A 25,813-nucleotide genomic window follows, 5' to 3' on the forward strand; every position below is an offset into this window, starting at 1 on the left:
AATTCACTTCTTTCCAACTATGGCACTTTGTTTTAAAATTATTCTCTGAAAATTATATTTTAAAGTGGTGTCTTTTTATTATTTAAGAATATTATTTATGAAAAATATTTTTAAGACATGAGAGCTTTTTAAAATATTCTTAAGTTGTCCAAGGATTATACCACACATAGATTTTTAATGAATACATATTTTTGCCTCAATTTCATTCCATAAATAGCTTTAAATATCTACTTTATTTTTACAAAATTGTGCTGCTTTTAATAACATGGATTAGTGTACATCTTTTGTCTTTCTTGATAAATAAAGAAGAGGTTCTTATAACAGCTTTTAGCTGATTTTATAATGTAATATACCAAATCATAATTTTGCCACATATATAAACTGTATCCTCAAACTGGGCAATTAAAGAGAGTTCAATATAGTGACTGTTGGGGAGAGGTATCCATCTACTAACATCATCAAGGGGTGATGATATTAATTTGGTCATACTTCCTGCTTAAATGTAAACTGTCACCACCAGTGCCTTCATATAGGGAGAGACTAAAAAGCTCTTAAAGCCCATGCTTCTCAAATTGCTCGGAAAGCTCAAAATCAATCATTATATTATATTATATTATATTATATTATATTATATTATATCATATCATTCTGCCACTAAGGTTCTTTGTTCCCTTACTTACAACTTTTGAGTATGTACACTAGACAAGACTCTTCGATTTCATAGCAAGCCCAAATTCTAATTCCTATAAATTCTATCTTTGATGATCCTGTATTTCTGAGGTTACTCTACTTTCTCCATCCAAAATTTACTGGACAAGTTTTTTTATTTGTTTTTTAAGAGATTCCTCAGGGAATTTCCAACTTTCAAACATAGTTTTCCATGTACTCCCAAAAAATCCCCAAATCACCTTGAGAATTGGAGAAAAAAATGTCAGCCAGTAGCTTACTTCTATACTAGTTCAGCAGCTTGAAATGTCCAAAATACCAAGTATTCTCAACTTTCATTGCAACAATATCGGGACTTTGAAACCTGGCTAAAATATTCTTCCTTGGAAACAGATTTCTGAAACCATGAATCCCAAGATTTCTGGACAGAGAAAAAATACTTACTTGGATTATTTGCTATATTGGAGTAGCCACTTCTACTTAACATCTTTGATCTCAAACTTACAGGATTCTGGTAATGGAGGGGATGACTTTTGGCATATCTTGTAGAATACATCCAGACTTCTTCCAACTTGGAACCATACATGAGCCATTCCATTGCAAGGTTATTTTTTCACTCCATTTAGCCTGCGGATCCTTGATAATAGGTCACAAGTTATGTCCAATGAAATCTATAGGTTTGAGCCCATTTTGTTTTCTTTGCCATTCAAATGAGTTTCCTGGTTGAAAGCAATGTTGCAAGGAATGCCATGGTAATTGGCAGAGCAATCTGATAGATCCACGTGTGAAGGGATTTGTGAAAGTATTAGTGTGGGGAGGAAGGAAAATGCACATCCTGAATATCTATAAATGTCCATCAGAATAAATTTGTTTCCTCCGTGTTGAGAGAAATCTAATGTAATCTACTTGCCACCAACTGATTGGTTGATGTCTCTGGGAAATGCTGCCATATCAAAGTCTCAGCATTGGAAATGTGAACCCAACAGTGGTTGCAGTTAAATCAGTCAGAAGAGAGAAAGTCCGTGTAGCTGAATTCATGGCGTTTCCATCCCTGGAGCAGAATATCCAGGTAATGAGCGATAGGTATAACACAGATTACCTGTACCTTCTCCAGTGGATGCTCTCTAGAGGGAATTCGCATAGGACACCATATTATCACAATTTATATGAATTTGAAAGGTTCATCCACATCACTTGCCCCTTGAAATTTTTTCCTCAGTCTTCTACATGGTACACTACATATCATTACCTCGGCAATCTCTCCTTCCATACAAAGTACATAATCAGATATACTAGCTGCAATTGTAACTGCGAGGGTGATAGACTTTTACCACTACATCTCAGGGCCTCCTGCTTTAATAAACCTATAAACAATCATCATAGTGATGTGAACTATGATCTTCATCTACACTGTTTCCATTAATCAATCATTCAAAACATACCATGGGGCCATTTGTGTGGGTTGTGGGGTACTTATTGTGATGCAATAGTATCAGGTATTAGAGATACCTGAGCCACTTGCTCATAAGGTATACTTGGACTTCCCAAGTATACTTGGTCCCCGTACCCTTTAACAAAGAAATGATGTTGTACCTCTTGTTTTACCATATGTTGAGTCAGATGACACCTCGTTTTTGATGCATAATTTGGAGTTCCATAGTCATTTGGAGTCACCTAGCACAAAGTACTCAGTCTTAACCAGAGTTCAATAGCAAGTTAGAAGCTGCCTTTCAAATAAGGAATATCTGTGGGTATATGAGCATGTCTTTTTTTTTTAAGATCCTTGAAAGGCAGAGTTAGAGAAAGACAGACAGACAGACACACACACACAGAGAGAGAGAGAGAGAGAGAGAGAGAGAGAGAGAGAGCACTTGATTCCATTCACTGGATCACTTCCCAAGTGGCCACAATAGCCAGGGCTGGGCCAGGCCAAAGCCAGAAGCCTGGAACTCCATCCCCGTCTCCCACCTGGGTGGCAGGGGCCCAATTACTTGGGCCATCTCTACGGCTTTCTCAGACACGTTAGCAGGGAGCTGGATTGGAACTTGAGCAGCGAGGACTTGAACCAGTGGCTACTATGGTATGCCAGCAATGCAGATGGTGTTTCAATTTGCTGTGCCACAGTGCCAGCACTGGCTGATCACGTGCATCTACTGCAAAACCATTCGGGGATTCCCTCAGAGGTTTCCATTGACAGAGATGTTATACAGTGTCTCTGTTTCTACACTTTCCAGAAATCATTGCATCTGCTGGATCTTAGAGCTAGAGGTATAGGCAAGCTTCCGTATGATATCCTGTAGATTATTTTCTTGCCTCAAGTACCTCTTGAAACCATTAGCCTTGTAGATTTATCTAGTACATGCATAGAAGCAGCATAACCAGATGTAGCCCATGTCACTTCTGAAATCCAGAGAGATCACCACATCGTATGCCTCATTCTTCATGATGTAAGGTACAAGGTGCAGCAGTATATCACTTATTGTATAAGATCTATTTCAGCATGCCCATAACATTTCTCCAATGCTGAAAGCCCTGAAACTGAACTTTGATGGGATTCATCTCCTGTCCTGTAAGTGTCTATATTTCTGAGGTGTTGTTGTTGTTTATTACTACTTTCTGCCCACCAAATCCAACCAGTGCAATGCCATGAATTTAACCTTCCAACTTGATGCTTTGTGGGAATCAAGATGAACAAGATTTCTCTGGACTATGTTTTAACAAAGAGGGGCAGTGTCTTAGCCTTAAGGTAAGATAGTAAAAGTATGCTGTCCCTGCAATGACAAGACAAATGGCTTCAGATTATCTTTGCTGGTAGGAGTTATTTTAGAAAGAAATCAAGTCAGCAGCTCCATAGCAGGTGATAGGGGCTATGTTAATATGTTCCAGTAAAGATTCTACAACTAGAAGTGCATTTGCAGTTGGCATCATAAGTCTTTATCTCAGAACTATCTGGATTGTGCATTGGCGTAACAAACAGCTTAAGTGGGCATAAGGTATTAATCACAACCCCAACATCTTTCAGTTGTCTGATGGCCTCACCAATATCTGTAATTCAAAGAGCTGTGTTATTTCTTCCCTGTCATTGCCTTGCTGCCCTAGCTACTTGTTTTTGTATTGCCCATTTTATTTGGCATTGGTAAGGAGGTAATCCTGCAGTCTTCAAACATGAGCAGTCCAATTCCAGACTTCCATTATGACCACAGCCTTAGGCCATTCCTGCTACCAATAGCTGTTGTCAGTCAGATTCCTGACAGTAAAGCAGTGAAACACTCAAATGGGGGAATTTTGAGGACATCATGAAAGGATAAATATTCACAAAAGAATGATTAGGCATAATGGAAACCAACAAAGGGTGGCTGGCATTTCTTGACTTTTCTCCAGACAGTAGGCAGTATACTAAGCACTTCCCATGGATTATTTAATTAAAACCCTTTTATATAACAATAGCAAAATGACTAGTTTATAGATAATAGCAAGTCTAGTAACATGAAAAATGCTTTAGATTTTAAATGTCCTCACATTAAACATGTAAGTTCAATATATACATTTAGTTATCTTTTAATATAGGGCCAGGCCCTTTTTATTCAGTGATGCAATTGCTATTTGTATACTATATAATTTTTTCAGTCCTAAACCCCACCCATAACACATCATCTTTGGTTTCATCTTCAGTTTTTTTGAGAACTTGAAGACCTTTGTGAACCAATCAGGCATCTATTAAATTTTAATGAAGCAACTTCTTTTTCTAATTATTTCATTGGAAATTGAAAATTTAAATAATTTATATAATTATAATAAGTACACCAGGCATAAATAGGTTCAGCTATAATCATATATGAATGTTAGTAACTATACAGTTCAACTGCTAGGAAGTACTTGGGCATACCAAAGAGGCACCTGTGAGCTCCAGGAATGCAGTGTTTCAGGTTATCCATCAGTATGTTTTCCAGAGGGAATGGAGAGCAGTCAGTGAAGAGGAGGTCAGGTAAGAGCACTTCTCATTTAATTACTATTCCTCCTGAACAAGTGAGGAGACTGAGGCAGGGAGAGGTCACCCACATAGAGCCTGGATTCAAATCAAAGCAATCAACTCCAGGATCAATTCTTGACTGCAGTGCTGCAGGATGAATGATACAGCCCCATATGTTTATTCTATAAAACCTGAACTCTCAGCGTCAACTCCTAGTGGTAAAGAAGAAAGAATACTATCCAGAAGTGAAGAGGTCAAGACATCTGGGTAGCAGAATGGGCTTACTGCAGATCAGCAATGAGACTGTCAAGTCACTTAATTTGCTCTTTAAATCTCCTGTGTTGCTAACATGCTGCAATGTGTTATCTTTCCCCTTGGACTTTTGCTGCTAATCATTGATTACTATCAGCCCTAAGATTAGTCCCTCATTCCTTCAAACTTGACTTTTTTAAAAACAAAAAGTTTAATTTTTAAAACACACGTGTTTGAAACGCAGTTAATGCTTTAAAGTGTTCATTGTGCTTTGACAGCACCAATATATTTCTCTGCTCAGCTGATTCTGCTGATCTGTGTTGAAGAGAACTTTTCCCATGTAAAATATAAATGAGATTTTAAGAAAAGAAAAAATAGAAAGGGGAAAGAATTGAAATGTATCATCAACAACTAATCAGCTGAAGCTGATGGTCAAACTTTTAACTCAGTGAGAAAATGAGCTGCAATTTAAAAAAAATATCTGCCAGATATATATTATGTACAATTGTAGGGTTATCAACGGTATTGATTTGTAATTTAAACTCTTGCTATTCATCAACCTTGAGATTTACCACACACATCATTTAATCTGCTTTATATTAACTTATAACAGTATTTACATGATTGTTTATTGATGGATCAGTGTTCCTGCAACAAAAGTGATTTTTATAGTTTTTGTTTTTTATATTTTCAGTTTAAAAAGTGATTTGTAGCCTTTTCATTCTTAGATACTTGATTAGTCTGCTTGTCCAATATTCTAAGTAGTGTATTAATTAAACCCTAGACCTCTGTTAATCAAAATGATTCCTAAGGTGTTATTTTAAAAATTCTAGGAGGAACTTTAATTGTATATTTTCTAATTACATTTCAGATATGTAAGTGTACTTCAAAAAGTTCATGGAACATGGAATTAAAGATAAGTTTATTTCGGTGTACAAGTTGAAAATCATACAGTCTTCAAAAAGTTCATGCAAAATAATGTTTTAAAAATGCTGTGTATACCTTTAAAAATTATTTCTATCAAAATGAACTTTAATTCCATTTTTCCACAAGCTTTTTTGAAGTAGTTTCATTTTTTCCCACATACTCTAAGGTACCCAAATTAAAGACTGAAAACAGATGAATATGTATTTTTAATATTGGAGGATATAAATGTGTTATCCATAACCTTTTATGAATTGTGAAGAGGAAAACATGAGCAAGTATGCCTCTCATAGAATCTGAGATATTTTTATGTCATATCAAAAATTCAGTTTTGGCCATGGAATTATACTATATAGATTCAGATTATGAAAAGGTATTTATTACTTAAAAATGGACTCATTTAAGAGCATTTGAAATTAAAAAAAAATCCTAGTACCCCAAGGATATTTATTGTCTCTTGTTTTGTAAAGCAGCCAAATATCCCTTATGTGTTATATTCTAAAGATACTTGTTAGCTCTAATACTAGCTTATTTTTCAAACATATGTAAGTAAAATATCCTTTAGTAAACAGATCAGTGGAAGTTTTTTTTCTTATTTTTGTTATTTATCTTTAAGAATTACTTCATGTATTTGATAATACATGTTATTAAATTCTAAGTAAAATGTTTAATTAAACCATATAATATTTTATTTATATTTATCACTTAAAATAGACACCAACATTTGTTTATGTAATGTATCTGTGTCATATAACTCTGGAGTATGAGATTTGAGGAATCTTTTAGTGCCAATGTTCTTTTTACTTACTTAGGGTTAATAAGTCTAAATTATTCTGAGCAGGTATCTAATTTATTTCCACACAACTTAGGAATGTTGATTTTTTTACAACAATACTTTGTAACCTATTCAATGTTTGACAGTTTTTGGCTTAAGAAGTTTGTTGTTTATGTTTAATCTTCAGTTTAAAGCTATTTTGTCCTATAAAAAGGAAATAGACCAGATGTGCTATATAAATCCCCATCTGTTGAAACAACAGCTTCCTCCCTGTTCGACGTTTTTAGTTTTTTTGATAGAAAGACTTTTATTTTTCAAGTCCCAGTAATTCCAAGAACTATATTTTATCCACAAAAGTAGCTCAGATACATTGAATGTTTATGTTAGTTCCTAATGATTTTGTAAACCAGACCAATTAAATAGTGAAAACTCAAGAGTTTTCCTTTTTTAAAACTTTTGTTCAGTTGGGCTCTTACCTGATATGAGAAAATCCTTATACACTAAAATGGTTATAACCCACCTTGCTTTTGAATATAAGATTACTTTTAAGAAATTTGAAGATGTAGAAAAAGTTAACTTCAAAGATTCTATCTGGCTCCAATGGAAATGCAGCTAACTTTGACCATATTGCTAAAGAAACAACTTGATGTCAATTGCTCTAGTTTTAATTCTCATTTGGGATACTCTCTTAATTGGTCACGAGAGCTGTATGGCCTCAAACATATTGCCATCTTTATGAAGGAATTAACACCATAACCATATCAATTCTTTACTGACTCATCAGTGGTTCCATAAACTAAAATTTATCCAAGCATACATTTAGCCTTTTAAGTCACTTTTTTTTCTAATGTATCTGGCTTCCATCTTGATTTATTTTGCTGTCTCCGATTCTTCTCATGTTTTACTCTCCCTTTTTTGTATTTCTTATAAGTATTTTCCCTAATCTCTTAGCCATTTACTTCAACACTACTTCATTTTTATTTTCTGTAGTGACTTCCAGGAAAAAAAGGTACATAAATAACATACTTCAGTTTATGTGATATGTAGAATGTTTTGTGTAACATGGAATTGCTTCAAGAAATAGACCTTTGGGCGGTAGTAGTACTGATTTCCTTGTGAAATGAGGAATAAAAATTTTCTGAAAATTAAGTTTTTGGCCAAAGATTATAATAATCAGTTTCACGTTATTATTTTAAAGCCAGACCACCATGACTTCTGCACCAGAATTGACAAGGATACCTGTGGTTTTTTTTTTTTTTTTTTTTTTTTTTTTTTTTTTTCCACAGGCAGAGTGGACAGTGAGAGAGACAGAGAGACAGAGAGAAAGGTCTTCCTTTTGCCTTTGGTTCACCCTCCAATGGCCGCCACGGCCCGGTGGCTGGTGTACCGCGCTGATCCAAAGGCAGGAGCCAGGTACTTATCCTGGTCTCCCATGGGGTGCAGGGCCCAAGGACTTGGGCCATCCTCCACTGCACTCCCTGGCCACAGCAGAGAGCTGGCCTGGAAGAAGGGCAACCAGGACAGAATCCGGCGCTCCGACCAGGACTAGAACCCGGTGTGCCGGCGCCGCAAGGCGGAGGATTAGCCTAGTGAGCTGCTGCGCCGGCCAGGATACCTGTTTTTAATAAGAAAAATTTCATGGGCAATTATGGACACATAGGATTAAGATAGGCTGGTTCAGAAACTGAATCTTGTGCTACTCATTCATAATAGTGATAGTACATTGAGTGTAGTATAATTTGTCCTGCAGGCTTCCCATGCGAAGGAACTATTTTAAACTGATTGTAGACCTGGCTGTGGGCCCACTTTCTGGGTGATCTCCCAAGTGTGAACTTTCCCCACCCTCAGCCCCTCCTTTCCTTCCTGGAGGTGGTTGATAGGGGTGGATTACGCCGATAATTACACAAGCAATGTCAGTTGCACACATGATTTACATAACTGTCCTGGACTGATTTCATCTATCAAGTCCTGATACTGATGCCCTTGGTGCTTCTCTGTGTGCTTTACAATAAATACTGAGGAAGGGGGATAGGATTAGAATCTTCATTCCTGTCTCTTAAAGCACAAACTTAAGGCACTAGTCATGACAGTTTATTAAGAGGAAAAATCTACTTTGAGTCAGACCAGCTAGTAAGATAGTTCATGTGAGTTCCATCCAGTAGGACACTGCCTTTCTGTTCTCCAAATAATCATGACATATCAATCAACACACACACACACACACACACACACACGCTCCTTATAAAAGATTAAAAATTTAAAAGCATAAACCATCTCAAGTTTAGAAATAGCGACAGTCATAAACATTTCCAACACATTTCTGGCAGGAATTATTAAGAAGTCTTTCTGATGTACTGCATACTCATTTGATGTAACTCTTCTCACTCTGATGTGGAAGCATTAGATCAATGCAGGAACTTTTCTTCCCGCACTTTTCTCTGTTTACAAGAGGTCTAAAGAAATGGGCAAGATCCATGGGCCTCTTTCTCAGTGTTCTGAATGTCTGCAGACATTGCTGTCATGTCTAAGTTGACTAGCACAGTTTTTGCATCATGCATGGATGTTGGTGTAGACGTCTTAACTTGTAGCCATTTCACATTCTGCCCTCTGCACTATGAGTCTGCTATTCTGGTATGTTTGGCACTCCGTGACAGGAGTGGAGAAACTGCATGCCAACTTCATTACTCACCCAGTGTCCAAAAGCATACGTCACACTATGAAGTGGTTTTCAGGTTTGTTTGGGTGTTTTTTTTTTTTTAATAAGTTAACCTCCACCCTTTAATTTTTCCTACTTCGTCCTTGTGTATGAGTCAAACTTGTTCATCCACAGGGTGTAGTGGCTTTTCATATCTTGTGAAAAACTCCCCAATGGCATAAAGTAAGACAAATGTGCAAATAAGAACCAAATATCACACACTGTAAGCATGCAAAATATACTTAGAATATAATTACATTTGAAGATATCATACAGAAGCATATTGATAATAAGCATATAGATAAGCATGAAATAACCTAAATTCAGCATCACAAAGAAGAGATCTCATTATATTCTGTCTCCATCTCCATATTAATTAAATGGGTGGCTAGATGTGGATGCTTTCAGTTGAATATTCTTACACTACCTAGAAAGTTAAAGATTAGTGCAGGTTTGTGGTAGTTGGATATGTTTCTTCACGGAATTTTTACTATAAAAATTTTAAATTATGGCTATTTAGTGGAATTTTTGTGACAAGCATCATCTTTAGGGTCTTACTTTATAGATAAGGAAAGCCAAGTTTAAAAAGAGTGTGTCAAGGCCAGCGCTGCGGCTCACTAGGCTAATCCTCCGCCTTGTGGCGCCGGCACCCCGGGTTCTAGTCCCGGTCGGGGCGCCGGATTCTGTCCCGGCTGCCTCTCTTCCAGGCCAGCTCTCTGCTGTGGCCAGGGAGTGCAGGAGAATGGCCCAAGTGCTTGGGCCCTGCACCCCATGGGAGACCAGGAGAAGCACCAGGCTCCTGCCATCGGATCAGCGCGGTGCGCCGGCCGCAGAGCGCCCGCCACAGCAGCCATTGGAGGGTGAACCAACGGCAAAAGGAAGACCTTTCTCTCTGTCTCTCTCTCTCACTGTCCACTCTGCCTGTCAAAAAAAAAAAAAAAAAAAAAAAAAAGTGTGTCACCTAATGCCTCCACAATCTATAACTTCTATAACTTTACATAATCTATGAATGGTCCCTTACTTCACAAAGATTATACTTTTACCTTCTTTATCTTTAAATATATTATTTGGATTAGGTTTTCAACACATATACAAACTCAGCATCAAAAAACTAAAGAATTGTTTCATGTTCTTAGAAGCAAAAATAATTCATAATGCTTGAATACCATTTTAAAACCCAATTTAAATCATATCACTCCCCTGCTTAAATTTCAATTGCTCTTACAAGTTTAATGAAATCAAGCAACTTATCAAGGCCAATGGAAGTTCATCCACCTCTCCTAAGGTGTCTCTACCCCTTACTCAGATTTCTTTGCCACCCTATGTGCTTTTTAAAGTACAGTACTTCAAACATTTTATGGAAAAATAAAATATGAGTTTATTTTGATCAAAAATTTAAATTCATAATTTTTTGCATAATATGCATTTTTTCTGAGCTTTTTGAAGATTTCTTGTATGTGTGGAGTACAAAAAATTTTGCACCAAAATAAACATTTTTTATTCCATTTTCCATGAAGCTCTTGTAGTATTACTCAAATTCTTTCTTTCACCTTCAGATTTGTTTCTGATGGATGATTCAAAGAATTGCCATCTTCAGCTCTTTCCCTAGTACTTGGCACAGTTGCTTTATTATCCTTCAGATAGGTATTTTAGCTTAAATGTCATCTCCTTGGAAATAATGTCTTCCTTAAGCACCCTCCCTAAAACGTTCTCCTAATTGCTCTCAATTTTGTTACTTCTAACTTAATGTGTTAAAACCCAAAGTAAGAATTTGTGGTTATCCTAATATTTTGTTTATGTGTGACTGTCTCCCCCAACTCAAATGAGAGATACCGGGCCTCTTCTGTCTTACCTATTAATGTGTCTTCAGCTCTGGGAATCATGTTTGGCACATAATAGGTAATCTAAATGTATTTAGTAAGAACTGAATGGAGAGGCCATTAAGATATAATGTATGTGTTCTAAAAATCCCTATAAAAGGAAAGAAAAGGGAAACACTGTCCTAATTTTTTAGAGTCAGCTTACATTATTCAAATTTGTGAATCGCAAAAACGGATATACATTTTTTTCTTCTGAAATTGAATATAGCTCTCAGGATTATTTTTTTTACGCTCACTGCAGGATAATACACACAGTGCACATGGGTGCTAGCTTCTCCTGCTGAAAATGCTTGGTGCCATGTGGTGATGCCCCAGAAAGTGTCACAATGCAATCAGATTTATTCATGGAACACGTATTTCCTGAGTAACTATGTTCCAGGCATTTTTTTCTAGGCACTTGAGATACAGCAAGAAAGAAACAAAGATCTTGTCCATATGGAACTTAATAAATAAGAGATTAGCACTAATCAATATACCTAATAAAATTTATTACATATATATAGAGAGAGAGAGACAGAGAGAGAGAGAGGAGAGGGTGAGAGAGTGATAGAGAATATTCAGGGTGACACTGCTACAGGAAAAACACAAAATAGTTGCTATTTATTGAACATTGACTTTGTGCCAACTATCTTTTAAAAATTTCTCCCCAAAATGCTGTGAGTTACATACAACTATTTCCTTGTTTGACTTAACCAAGGACTCATACACAGTTGGCAGTTAGCATTAGGGCAAGAATTTGAAATCCAAATATGAAAGCATATTATGCATAGATCAAAGTAGCCATCAAAAAGTCTATATAAAATAGATATTAAAAAAGTATGTACAGATTTCAAAAATTTTTATACCAAAATAAAACTTCATTTAATTCCAGTTTCCCACAAACTCTATTCTTTATGTAATATCTGCTTTTATAGGATACTTCTGTACACTAGAGCAGATTATCTGCTCCCATATTGATTATTTTTGGTCCTATGTGCTATCTAAATTTCTTTCTTGAGTTATTTATTTATTTATTTTTTTGACAGGCAGAGTTAGACAGTGAGAGAGAGAGAGAGAAAGGTCTTCCTTTGGCGTTGGTTCATCCCCCAAATGGCCACTGTGGCCGGCGCGCTGCCGCCAATCTGAAGCCAGGAGCCAGATACTTCCTCCTGGTCTCCCATGCGGGTGCAGGGCCCAAGGACTTGGGCCATCCTCCACTGTACTCCCAGGCCACAGCAGAGAGCTGGCCTGGAAGAGGAGCAACCGGGACAGAACCGACGCCCCAACCGGGGCTAGAACCCAGGGTGCCAGCGCTGCAAGCAGAGGATTAGCCTAGTGAGCCGCGACGCCGGCCTTTCTTGAGTTATTATAGTGTTAAGAAATCAAATGAAGAAAAAAAGCTTGAAAAATAGAAATGACAAACGGAATTTATGATTATTGGATGATTCATTTATTCTGTATACCTAGGAAGATTTTATTTGGTTTTTCTTTCTTTGTATGCCATATACTGAAGGTTTGCACACTTGTAAAAATGAAATAGTATCAGATGTATTTGCTGTTTGTCTCTGGTTTAAGATATTTCTGGACCATCTTGTGCCATTACAACTCTTTGCACATTTACAACTTTTGTAGCTTGTTTTTACATTCCTCAGTCAGTTGAATCATTTATATTATAGCTACCATGATCATCCCGATTATAGTGCTTTATGACTATTATGTTTATTATGATTGTACATATCAAATTTTAAGCAGTTGGTAAACAGCTGTCATATAAAGAATTTACTTGTATTTATTTGTAACATAGCTGTGAACATTCTGACAGATTTAAGCATCTATTTTTACTTTTTTGTTTAAAGAATTATTTTATTAGAAAATATAAAAATAAGCAAGAAAATGAGACAATTTCTGTCATAAAGAAAAGCCTCGGAAGCATAACTGATAAGCTGCCAAAATACTTTTCAATACGTATTCTGTTTAATTCCATTTTACTTCCTTATTTCAGGTGTTCAGTTCAAGAAATCTGGGAATTCTAGTATTTAAAAAGAAATAGAAAAATAGATGCCAAAAATTTGTTCTTATGAAAATCATCTTAAATGATTTCTTTGCTGAATTACACCTATCTTTTTCACAGTGAGCTAAAAATTAAAACTAGAGGTTTTTTGTTTGGGTGTATGTGTGTGTGTTTTCAAATGTGATGTTTTTAAAAGACCCTCCCTAATTCTTATGTATGATTTACCTTGGGGTTTCTGTTATTTGTAGGATTTTTAGTTTGAAAATAAATGTTATTGCATTATAAAACAGAGATATTCGATGGTGAAGTGGTTAGCTGGTCCTGTGTGTACAGCAGTAATGTGTCTTGTTCAATGCTGTATACAGAGCACCTAGAACACAGTATGTGAGTAGTGAAGGCACTCACTAGTTAATTAGTGAATGTTGTTAAAAAGAACTCTATGTTCTCTATGAATACTTGGCAAATCATATGAAAAAAAAAAACAATAAAATGTATTAATGCTGACAGCATGTGCCTCTATTATTATAGAGCAGTGTTTCTCAAAATATATTCATAGTTAAGAAAGTCATAGCTTCTTAATTTAAGTAAAAAGTACTATATTTACAGTAATTTGGGGAAACATTGGTTAAACAAATTTTGTTTGCTTTTTTGTTTTGTTATTGAACTAAAACATCTAAAAGAACTTTTGGTATTCTCATATATATGTTCGGAATCTCTAAGAAATCTACACTAAATATATTGTTTCCAATTTGTTTAAAAATTTTATATTCTCACTTCAACTACATTGGTAACCTCTCTTTAAATTAAAAAGTGAAAATTATTTTGCTGTGATAATTTTTATATATACTGAAGTGATTTATCACAACAGAGATTCTCTTTGAAAATTAGTTTGTTTTTCAGGTAAGGATCTGTTTTCCTTCTACAATATTCTCATCCTACTTAAGCATTTTATGTTTTTAGAATTCTAAAGATGTAGAAAATAAATGTGGACATTTCTTTAAAAATCTATATCAAGAATAATTTTAAATAACGGGAAATGCCAAAAGATTGACCATATAAAATTAAAAACCTCAAAAACTAAAAATAAGTTAAATAGTTATAAGAAATAAGTTGCCTGGTGCCGCAGCTCACTAGGGTAATCCTCCGCCTGCAGCGCCGGCACCTTGGGTTCTAGTCCCCATCAGGGCGCCGGATTCTGTCCCGGCTGCTCTACTGTGGCCTGGGAAGGCAGTGGAGGATGGCCCAAGTGCTTGGGCCCTGCACCCACATGGGAGACCAGGAGGAAGCACCTGGCTCCTGGCTTCAGATCGGTGCAGCGCACCGGCCATAGCAGCCACTTCGGGGGTGAACCAACAACGGAAGAAAGACCTTTCTCTCTCTCTCTCACTGTCTAACTGCCTGTCAAAAAAAAAAAAAAAAAGAAAGAAAGAAAGAAAGAAAGAAAGAAAGAAAGAAGGAAAGAAGGAAAGAAGGAAAGAAGGAAAGAAGGAAAGAAGGAAAGAAGGAAAGAAGGAAAGAAGGAAAGAAGGAAAGAAGGAAAGAAGGAAAGAAGGAAAGAAGGAAAGAAGGAAAGAAGGAAAGAAGGAAAGAAGGAAAGAAGGAAAGAAGGAAAGAAGGAAAGAAGGAAAGAAAGAAAGAAAGAAAGAAAGAAAGAAAGAAAGAAAGAAAGAAAGAAGTCAATGGGGTAGAAGCAGGCATTTAGCAGGCATTTGGCACAGTGGTTAAGAGACCATGTGGGATGCCAACATCCCCTGTCAGAGTACCTGGGTTTGCATCCCAATTCAGCTTTTTTTTTACTTTTTTAAGTTTTGGGTTTTTTAAAATTTTATTTGAAAGGAAGAGCTACAGAGAGAGAGAGAATCTTCCTTCTACTGGTTCACTCCTCAAATGGCTGCAATGGCAGGGACTGGGCCAGGCCATAGCCAGGAGCCAGGAGCTTTGTCCACATCTCCCACATGAGTGTAGGGGCCCACACTTGGGCCATCCTTTGCTGCTTTCCCAAGCACATTAGCAGGGAGCTGGATCAGCAATGGAGCAGCCAGGACTCGACTTGGCGCCCATATGGGATGCTACATCACAGGCTGGGCATTACGTGCTATTTCTCAATGTCCCTCAACCCACCTCTATCAAGTCCAGCTTCCTTCTCTTGCACACCCTGGGAGGCAACAGCAGTATCCCATGTACTTAGGTCACTTGGGCTCCAGGCTTTTTCCTGGCCTGGACTCAGCTGTTGTGAGTCTGGGGACTCACTGGGGACAGAACTGGCATGTGGCAGATCTCTTCTGTCTCTGTCTCTTTCTGTCTCCCTATCTCTATCTGCCTTTCAAAGAAATAGTGTTAGAAAACAAAGTCAGGATTATTTGCATTAATTCATCAAATTGAGAAAATTTATAGCAATAAGAACATAGATTTTTGAATAGAATTTGAATAGATAATGTTGAAAGGATGGCATATGAATTGCTAATAATAATATTGTTTCACTAATTCGGATTTAAAATTAATTCAAATTACATTGTATTACCTTCACAGAGCTTCCTAAATTTCTTGGTCTGCTGTCCTTAGTGTCTTAAATTTTTTTTTCACAGTGCCTTTAGACCTAAAATACCTAATAGTTTCATTTATTAAGTAGTCAGGCCCAAACAGTAAGTATTTGCATCCTAACAGTTTATTATAAGCCATTTGAAAAAAAATACATAAATTTTTATTTCATTTCTGACTATGCAAGGTCACTTACTAATGGGATTGATTGTATGCCTTGTTGGGCAATGTACGACTTCCCACACTTTGGAATAAGATTGGACACTGGTTTTCTTTTTCTTTTTTTTCTTTTTTTTTTTTTTTTTTTGACACTGGTTTCCATAGAGCACTTGCTTTGTACTGCAGCAACCAAAAGTGAGCACCACAAAGATAGGACATCATTGAAAGGAATGTGGTATGATATAATCAGAGCAAGTAGTCAGCATAGTGTCTGAGAAGTTTTGAATATTATCATTTCCCACAAAAAAATGGAAAATATTCTGTGATCTCCCTAAGAGTTTGCTTCAGTGGCCTGAAATGCCTCTCTATAATCCAAGGATACAGGTTAGGCAATTAGTGGAGAATTATTATTTTAATAGAAAGAGTTCTCATTCTTAGTGACTGTACGGTGAAATGTTTCTCTCATATACTACAGTTTAACACACAAGTTAACACCAGGAGTGAAATTGGAACGTCACTAAAAATCCTATAGACCTTGGAAATATAACGCAAAAATATTATAAACAACTTTATGTCAATAAATTCAATTAGATGAAATAAACAAATTTCTTGAGAAAAAGAAATTAACACAGGTCACTCATAAAGAAATACTCTGAATAACCATCTGTTCATTCCAGGAATTGAAATTCAAGTGTAAAAACGTTCCCACAAAGAAAATTCCAGATGACTTCACTGGTAAATTCTGCCAGACATTCAAGGAAAATATAATTTGGGGAAAACACTTGAGAAACAAATTCTTCTGGAGAACAGAAAAGGGAGGAACACTAACTAAGGGATAACAGAGGTTCAGCATTACCCTGGTAACAAAAATGAAGAACATTATAAGAAAACTATATAGCAATACCCTCAGAGCACAAATGCAAAATCTTCAATGAAATTTCAATAAACTGAACCTAGAAGTACATACAAAAGAATAATATTTCATGAACAAGCATGATTTATTCCAGGAATTTAAAGGTGGTTTAATACTGGGGGAAAATGCAATCTAAATATTAATAGACTAATAAAAAACTATATAATCCACTTCATAGTTGCAGAAAAGGCATTTGATATGATTCAGAATTCATGTATGATAAAAATTCTCAGCAATAGAAAACAAGAACTTCCACAAAGCGGCAAAGGTCATGTATGAAAATCTTTAGCTAACTTTGTACTAATAATAAAATGATAAACGTTAACCCTTAAGATCAGAGCTACTCTGTTCAATATCATACTAAAAATCAATGTAGTATGGGGCTGGCTCTGTGGCTCACTTGGCTAATCCTCCGCCTGTGGTGCCTGAATCCCATATGAGCCCCAGGTTCTAGTCCTGGCTGCTCCTCTTCCAGTCCAGCTCTCTGCTATGGCCCGGGAAGGCAGTGGAGGATGGCCCAAGTGCTTGGGCGCCTGCACCCGCATGGGAGACCAGGAAGAAGCACCTGGCTCCTGGCTTCGGATCGGCGTAGCTCCGGCCATAGCAGCCATTTTGGGGGTGAACCAACGGAAGGAAAACCTTTCTCTCTCTCACTCTCACTGTTTGTAACTCTACCTGTCAAATAAATAAATAAATCTTTAAAAAAATCAATGTAGCAATGCAAACGAATGAAATAAAGTCATGCAGATCTGAAAGGAGTAAGTAAAGCTGTATTTAGTTTTTGGTGATATGACCACCTATTTAGAAAATATCAACATATCTACCAAAAAACTAAAATTAATAAGTAATTTCCTCATGGTTGCAAGATCAAGATCAACATACAGAAATCAAGTATGTTTTTGAAAATTATTAAATTGACAAAAATTGTACAGATTCATCATGTACTACATGTTGCTTTGATATATGTGAACATAGGGGAATGGCCAAGATGAGCTAGTTAATGTATTCATTGCTCACCTACTTACCATTTTTTTTGTGATGATAACATTTAAAATCTTTCCTTAATGATTTTTGAGAATATATTTTTTTAACTATAGTTACCTTGTTGAACAACAGATACCTTGAACTTATTCTGCCTTTATGAAATTTTATTCTACTTTAACCAACATCTGTGTAATACCTCTACACACACTCCATCCCTACCTGCGCTGCAGTGAACATGGAAGGGCAGATATCTTTTTAACATAATGAGAAGGAAGAAATCAAGTATATTTCCATGTGCTAGAAATATATGTTGGAATTAGAATTAGGAAGCAATGCTATTTATTACAGCATCTAAAAATGTATGAAAACTTAGAGATAAATTTAAGTAAATATGTGTAAGAGCTGTGCATTTAAAATTAGAAAACATTGCTGGGAGAAATTTTTAAGACCTAAAGAAATGCAGAGATATAACACAATTGTGACTTAAAAGATTCACTACTCTTAAGGTATTAAGTCTCCTGAAATTCAGCCTGTCATTTCAATGCAAAAACCAATCAATATCCCATCAAGGCTTTCAGTAAAAATTGGCAAACTCATTCCAAAATTTATTTGGAAATGCAGGCTACCTAAGTAACTTATTTAATTCTAAGCAGAGAGGGTGGAAGAGGTGGTCACAGAGAACTCCTCTGCACTAGTACATTCCCCAAATGCCCGCAAAGGCCAAGACTGGTTCAGGCCAAAGGTAGGATATAGGAACCCAGTTCAGGTTTCTTATGTGGATGGCAGGAATTGAACTCTTGTAGCCATAACCTGCTGCCTCCCAGGGTCTGCAATGGCAGGAAACTGGGATCAGGAGCTGAACTCAGGAATTGAACCCAGGCACTCTGACATGAAACACAACTGTCCTAGGCACTAAGCTAGATGCCCTGCCCCCCATCCCCAAAAATCTTGCAAAAGCAAAGTCAGGAGTTTAAATTATTACTTGATTTAAAGACTAACTCTGGGTAAATGTATGATAGATTAATGGAATAAGATCCAGAAAAACACCCCAAAATATATGATCAGCTGATTTTTTAACAAAGATACTGAGATAATTTCAGGCTGAAAGAATAATATTTTCCACAAATGAGGTTAGAATGACTAAATATCCATATTTTCAAAAACAGTTTCAATCTCTTTCCTTATATCACATCCAGAAATTGTTAGTAGTTATACCTATCTATAGATACAGTAATATGTATACATGTTATGCATATATTTCATGAATTATCTGTGTGAATATATTTTGTGAAATATAAAATAAATATAAACACATTTCTTGAGAGCTAAAGGAACTGTGAATTAAAGACATGCAACTCATATTTCAGATATTTTAAAATATCAAGGACAAACAGATACACTAAGAACTTTCAGATAAACAAGCCACATATAAAGCTACTTGCACCATACTTTGTAGAGGAACTGGAGATTAGTAGCTAAGTGGAATGCAGCTTTCAAAATGTAAAGGGCTGGCATTGTAGTGTAACAGGTTAAGCTGCCACATGCAATATGGGCGCCGGTTCACGTCCTGGATGCTCCACTTCCAATCCAGCTTTCTGCTAATGTGCCTGGGAAAGCAGTGGAGGATGGCACAAGCCCTTGGGCTCCTCCCCCTCCCACCCACATGGGAGATGCAGACAAAGCTCCTGGCTGCTGGCTTCGGCCTGGCCCAGCCTGGGCCATTGCTGCCATTTGGAGAGTCAACCATTGGTTGGAAGATCTCTCTCCGTCTCTCCTCTCTGTAACTCTGCCTTTCAAATAAATAACATAAATCTTTAAAAAAAATATGTTAAGAAAAAACGATTTCCAATCCAAAAATTTCGTATCCAAGAGAACATGGGATTCAGGTATTAGGGAAACAAAGAGAGTCCCAAGACAACAATTATATAAAACCCAGGGTACCATCAGTTGCACTTGGAGCACCAAATGCCAATGGCTATGAGAAGATAAGAGAGAAGTAGAAGTAGCATTGACCCGAGAGATTGTTTGGTACTCTGAGTGATTAGAAAAATAATTATTAAATAGGAGAACTCTACAGGAGAGTAGTATCATTAGGTACAAAAACATAAGCAAAAGTAAAAATGCAACAGTTATTAACTCTAGGAAAAATTAAAAGTTGTACAAAAAAAGGAAATTAATCACTCTTGAGCCAAGTTGTATTTTATAATTAATATTTCCATTAATACTAGAGATTTTCATTTCTGTACTATCAATCAGAAATCACTATGTAACTATTAAAAGGCAGCAGAAAGAAGAATGGAAATGATGTTTGCTAAGGGAATTCATCCCTTAACTACCAGGACAGAAAGGCAGTAGATTATCTCCAAACTTGATAAAGAAAGAAAAATATATGTATTATTTTAAAATGTTATGATTATAATCACCAAAAGGAAGAATTGAAAATGGTTGCTTTTTGGAATTATGTTTAAATTGTCAGGTGAGTTGGTGGGCAATGAGTGGGATAGAGACTATGTTTCATTAAATGCCTTTAGGACTACACTGATTTTTTTTCATAGGCATATACAACTATGGTATAAAGGAAAATAATCATTAAAGTAAAAAATAGAAGGACTAAAATGCTAAGCAGACTAGTTCACATTACCATAATTCTAGAATCTGGAGGGAAAATGTTACCTAACAGCAGGAACAAAAACACCCATTTCATACCATAGGAAAGAGTTTGAGATACGGTAAAATAAGCAGATTATACAATACAATGTCTAAAATAACCCATATTCATAACAAAATTTATATTTGTATGCATAGAAAAAACGTAAGAATATAATAATGCCAAAGAAAGTTAATTTCTTCATGGCATAATTATAAATTATTTTTTTTCTTTCAGTGAATTTTTTTCTGTATTTTTATGGATATATTGTTTTTAGAATTAGAAAATCACTTAGGAAAAAACTGAGAAAACCATTTAAAGAGTTAGGAAAGGAAAGCTCCATGTATTAGTTTCTTTTTCTGTGAACAAACCTCTTTGGAATTTACAATGGTATATAATATATTGTTCTAATTTCTTAAGGAGAGTATGCTGTAATATAGGAGATGAAAATGAGTATTTAAATGCCATTTAAAAATCACAACTAATACAGGTAGAATGTTAGAAGCGCCTAAGTGTGAATACCAGTACAGTTATAATTTTTTAGCAAGAAAAATCACTTCTAGATGGAACTGAGTTATAGAGGTTGAGAGTGGAAGAATATAGAAGATATCAAGTGGTAGAAATTGTGTTAAGCCATTCCAGAAAGCAAAAATACTCAGAAGTGTTAGTGCCAGGTAATTTTGGCTCAAACCCCACATAGAAAATGGGATGTGTGCTCCAGGGCCAGATTGTATACGGTACTGAGTGCCAGGTAGAGAGATCTGGACTTTGTGCAAGAGAAGTTAACAGTCACTGAAGCTTGTTAAAAAGGGCAGTAAAATAATTACATTTGGGAAAAGAAAAGTCTATTTGATGACTGTTTTGTGATAGTGAAGGTTCTTGAACTAGTATGGATGTTGGTTGGAGGAATGAAAAGGAGGGATAAATGTAATAACCAGTGAAAGCGTTACCTATATAGAATTTAGCAAGTATTTGGAAGTGGTGAAATAGAGGTAGGAGGTGACAAAAGTGGCTGTGCTGTTATGAATCTGGATTGTTCGAACAGTGATAACACTACTAGCACAAAAGGGCAGTCAGACAAAGAGGAAGTTTTGTGGAGGAGGGTGGTTTCGAATATCTTTAATGTCAGATTGGATTGCAGGGGAATATCCATGAAGCAATACTCAAAAGGCAGTTGCAAGTATGGATTTGAAGAACAGTCGTTCAATAAATATATATTGAGTGTCTCCTATGTTTAGTAACTTCCATGTGCTTTATCAGCTCAAAATTGAGTAAAACATGACTTCTGTCCTTATGGAGCTCGGCATTTGAACCAGGGAAATAAATAGGCCTCAAATGTGTAATTACAAGGCATGTGTCAGAAGTAATGTAACAGCAGAGTATGAGCAGCTGCTGTGAGAGCACGGAGGAGAAATCTTTGATATGGTTATATAGAAGGGATTCATCCAGACTATTAAAAGGAAGTTTAAGTGACCAAAACCATATAAACCTGTGACATTATTCCCGGCACGATGGGGATGTTTCTTAGAAATGAGGACTTAATCAAGGGAACAAGGGGCGAATACAAATCTGTGAACAGAACCTCGAGGCACATATATGTTTACAGGATAGGAAAAGGTTGGCAAGGCAGTGAAGAACACAAACTCTGATCCCAGAAACTAAAACAAGAGATTCAAGACACAAAAATGTTTGAGAGTGACCAAGAGCTTAGGAAGATTTAGGATTGCTAAAAGTCCACTCAGTTTAGTGATTCAGACTATTGACATTTCAAAAGTGTTTCAGTATCAGAATGAAAGAGTTTCAGTTCATGAAAATGTATAATAATATTTATTATAAAAATAAAAGAAACAATGGTCTTTTATAATGTACATTAACTTTTAATTTGTGTTTACTTATAAAATACAGATGAATTCATAATTTACAGAGAAATTCAATCACATAGAGTGAATATAAATATTTTCATGAACTTAATTTTTTTTTTTTTATTTGAGAGGCAGAAAGACAGGGAGAGCCCCCATTTACTGGCTCACTCCCAAATGCCTGTATCAGCCTGGACAGTGCTACGCTGAAGCTAGAAGCCAGGAACTCAATCTGCATTTCCCACTTGAATGACCAGGACCCAACAAACTGAGTCATCACTTGCTGCCTCCCAGGTGGTGCAGTTGTAGGAAGCTGGAATCAGAGCAGAGCCAGGATTCAAACACAGGCACTCCAGTGTGGGTTGCAGGCATCTAAATCAGCTTAATCACAAAGCCAAATGCCCACTCCCCAACTTGGTTTTAAGAAATATTATCAGGAACTCAGGAAATGGCCCATGAGATAGAGTTCAGCCATTGGATTAAGCAGAGGTTGATGGTGATCTTTGAAAACCATTTTCAGAAGAGTACTAAGGGCAAAATGTTAAACTCAGAAGGATCTAAGTACATGAGAGAAAGTAGAAAAAGATAACAGCAGTTCTCAGAAACTCTGCCTCTCCTTCAAAAGCTGCCCCATTATCTGACTGCTCTTCCTTCCTTCAGTTGTCAGCCTAAAACTTCCTACCCCAGACAGACCTTCCTGGCCAACCTTCTCAAATTAAAATAGGTTCCTCTGTTATACTAAGACACCATTGTTTTGCTCTATAAAAGCCTATCAGAATCTGTTATGGTGCTTATGTGTTTATTAAATGTCTATCTTCCTTACCAGACTGCGGATAGGCACCATGAAAATTTGCTTTCCACTTTACATTCCAGTTTTATGACAGTGTTGGCACATAGGTGTCTTTAAAGAAGCATGTATCGAATGAATTATAAAGAAGGATAAGATGTGATGTTCCATAGCCAGTTTCTTGGAGATAGAATAGTTACAAGAATGTCAGAATCCAACTGTGGATGTGGGTCACTGATGTAGATTTTTGATGAAGATTTGGGAAAATTGAAGTTATACTTTTAAAACAATTACTCAAATCCCTATTGGACCCATTGGGAACAAGGGTGGGAAGAATGAAAAGCAGAGACTGATATTTTAAAATAAGTAGATGACAAAATGGGAGAAAGCTGAAAGAAAGCAGTTGGGATAAAACAATTAGAGTAGTGGAAAACATGAATTGAAAGTAGGATACTACCTTTGGTTCCTTATCAGGTGAATGAGACTTTGTAGAGGATTATGAGCCAAGGGCAATAGAATGGACCCACATTTCAATTAAGATACAGATTGCTTATAGAAGTAAGGGAAAAAAATATTGGAGAGTGTGTTCACAGGAAAAGAGAGGTATCATAACATACAGCGTGACAGGACTAATGCTAGGGAAGACCTGGAGACGAATGAACTGTCTTACAATGGGTAATTAACTACAGTGTAAATGCTGCGTAAGTGTTCACTGGTTAGTAGCTCATTCAGTGTAAATTCATCACCATTTCTAGAGAAATAGTATGAAGGTACTCCAAAGTGAGGAATGCTATAGCAAATAAGGATTGTTTGTTACGTAGCCCTATGTCTTAGGATAAAATTACATATAAATATGCTTATATTATTTACTGTAAATTTTTCTACTAAAATATTTTCTACTATGTTTAATGCCATCATGTAGTATTACAAATTGTACACAATAGTCACAGCTACTTCCAGAAATTCTGGGTTCTGGAAGAGGCTACTTTGCTTAGTATTCTTTAAAAAAAAAAAATTATTTATTTGAAAGAGTTACACAGAGAGATGGAGAGACACAGAGAGAGAGGACTTCCATCCACTGGTTCACTCCCCAGTTGGCCGCAACTGCCTGAGCTGTGCCCATCCAAAACCAGGAGCAAGGAGCTTCTTCCAGGTCTCCCATACGGGTGCAGGGGCCCAAGGCCTTGGGCCATCTTCTACTGCTTTCCCAGGCCACAGCAGAGCTGGAGCAGCCGGGTCTTGAACTGGTGCATATGGGATGCCGGCACTACAGGCGGTGGCTTTACCACTATGCCACCGCACCGGCCCCTGCTTAGTATTCTTAAAACTTACTAACAGATCTTAGACAGCCTTTAAGATTGTTTACAAAAAATGGTGATTCTGAAATAAGTAATTTTAATTTGTGTATTTTAAATACAATCTAAAGTTTGGGTGGTTTTTAAATTTAATCCGTGAAGCTTTTAGGCAGCTCTAAATACCTTGCTATGTTACAGTTACAGTGTCATGACACGGGTTTGTTTATAAGGTGATTGGACTGAAGAGTGCCATCTTTGGTTATGAAAAAGTTGTCTGTTCTCTGGGCAAAACTCAAGGATTCCTATGGGAGTTCTGTGAGAGACACTGGCCTGAATCACATTGTGCTTTACTACCAACAGCTTTGGTACATACCACCTGGTGCTTTGTGGTGTTCTGTGTCCACTCCAGACCAAAGACTGGGCCAGGCGTGTTTCATAGTGGATTAAGCCACTGCTTGGAACAGCCCCATCCCATGTGTCATTGTCCTCCAATTCAGATCCAGCTTCTTGCTAATGTCATCCTGGGAGGCAGAGGCTGACGACTCAAGTGCTTGGGTCCCAGGTACCCACATGGGAAACCCAAATGAAGTTCTGAACTCATGGCTTTGGCCTGGCCAAGCCCTGGCTATTGTGAGCATTTGGGAAGTAACCCGCAAATGGACGATCTCTCTGTGTCCCTGTAGTTCTGCCTTTCAAGTAAATGAAAATAAACATTTATTAAATAAATAAATAAATAAATAAAAGGGGGCTGGTGCTGTGGCCTAGTGGGTAAAACCGCCACCTGCAGTGCTGGCATCCCATGTGGGCACCAGTTTGGGAACCAGCTGCACCACTGCCGATCCAGCTCTCTGCTATGGCCTGGGGAAGCAGTAGAAGATGGCCCAAGTCCTTAGGCCCCTGAACCCAAATGGGAGACCTGGAAGAGTTCCTGGCTCCTGGCATCAGCGCGCTCCAGCTGTTGCAGGCATTTGGGGAGTGAACCAGCAGATGGAAGACCTCTCTCTCTCTGCCTCTGCCTCTCTATAACTCTGCCTTTCAAATAAATAAATAAATCTTTAGGAAAAAATGTTCTCTATGATATCCATATAAAGTCATATATTAAAACATGCCTCTTCCCATTTTTTCTTTTTTTAATCAATTTTTTAAAGTTTGGTACATGAGCATTATGGTATTATAATAATACATAGACTGAAATAATGGCTCCTTGGTTATTAGGGAAGAATTCATTTCTTGAATAGGAGATGCCTTGGAATTGTCATCATTGTATAACTAAACACAGGTACGTTATGGCTTCAGTAGTTATTGTTAATCATGACTCAAAGCACCTGGTAGGGTAATTCTTGGTATTACAAAAGCAGTGCTGCTGAGGGGGAACATGGTTATCAGCCGCAAAGTTTTGCATGTGTGAATAGTTATTACCAAGGTGGAAAGTAAAGAGAAACTTTTGGCTTTTATCTGTACTTTTTCTCACCACTTGAT

At 36.8% G+C, this 25,813-nt stretch overlaps 1 protein-coding gene across 35 annotated transcripts in view; it reads left to right on the forward strand.

Moving 5' to 3' along the window:
• The window catches only part of IKZF2 (IKAROS family zinc finger 2), a 171,083-nt gene that overhangs the window by 121,620 nt on the left and 23,650 nt on the right, over nucleotides 1-25,813 (forward strand). The window lies entirely within an intron of this gene.

This window comes from Oryctolagus cuniculus, chromosome 3 (assembly GCF_051225735.1).
Source record: "Oryctolagus cuniculus isolate XC-2025 breed Fujian yellow rabbit chromosome 3, ASM5122573v1, whole genome shotgun sequence".
Classification (NCBI taxonomy): Eukaryota; Metazoa; Chordata; class Mammalia; order Lagomorpha; family Leporidae; genus Oryctolagus; species Oryctolagus cuniculus.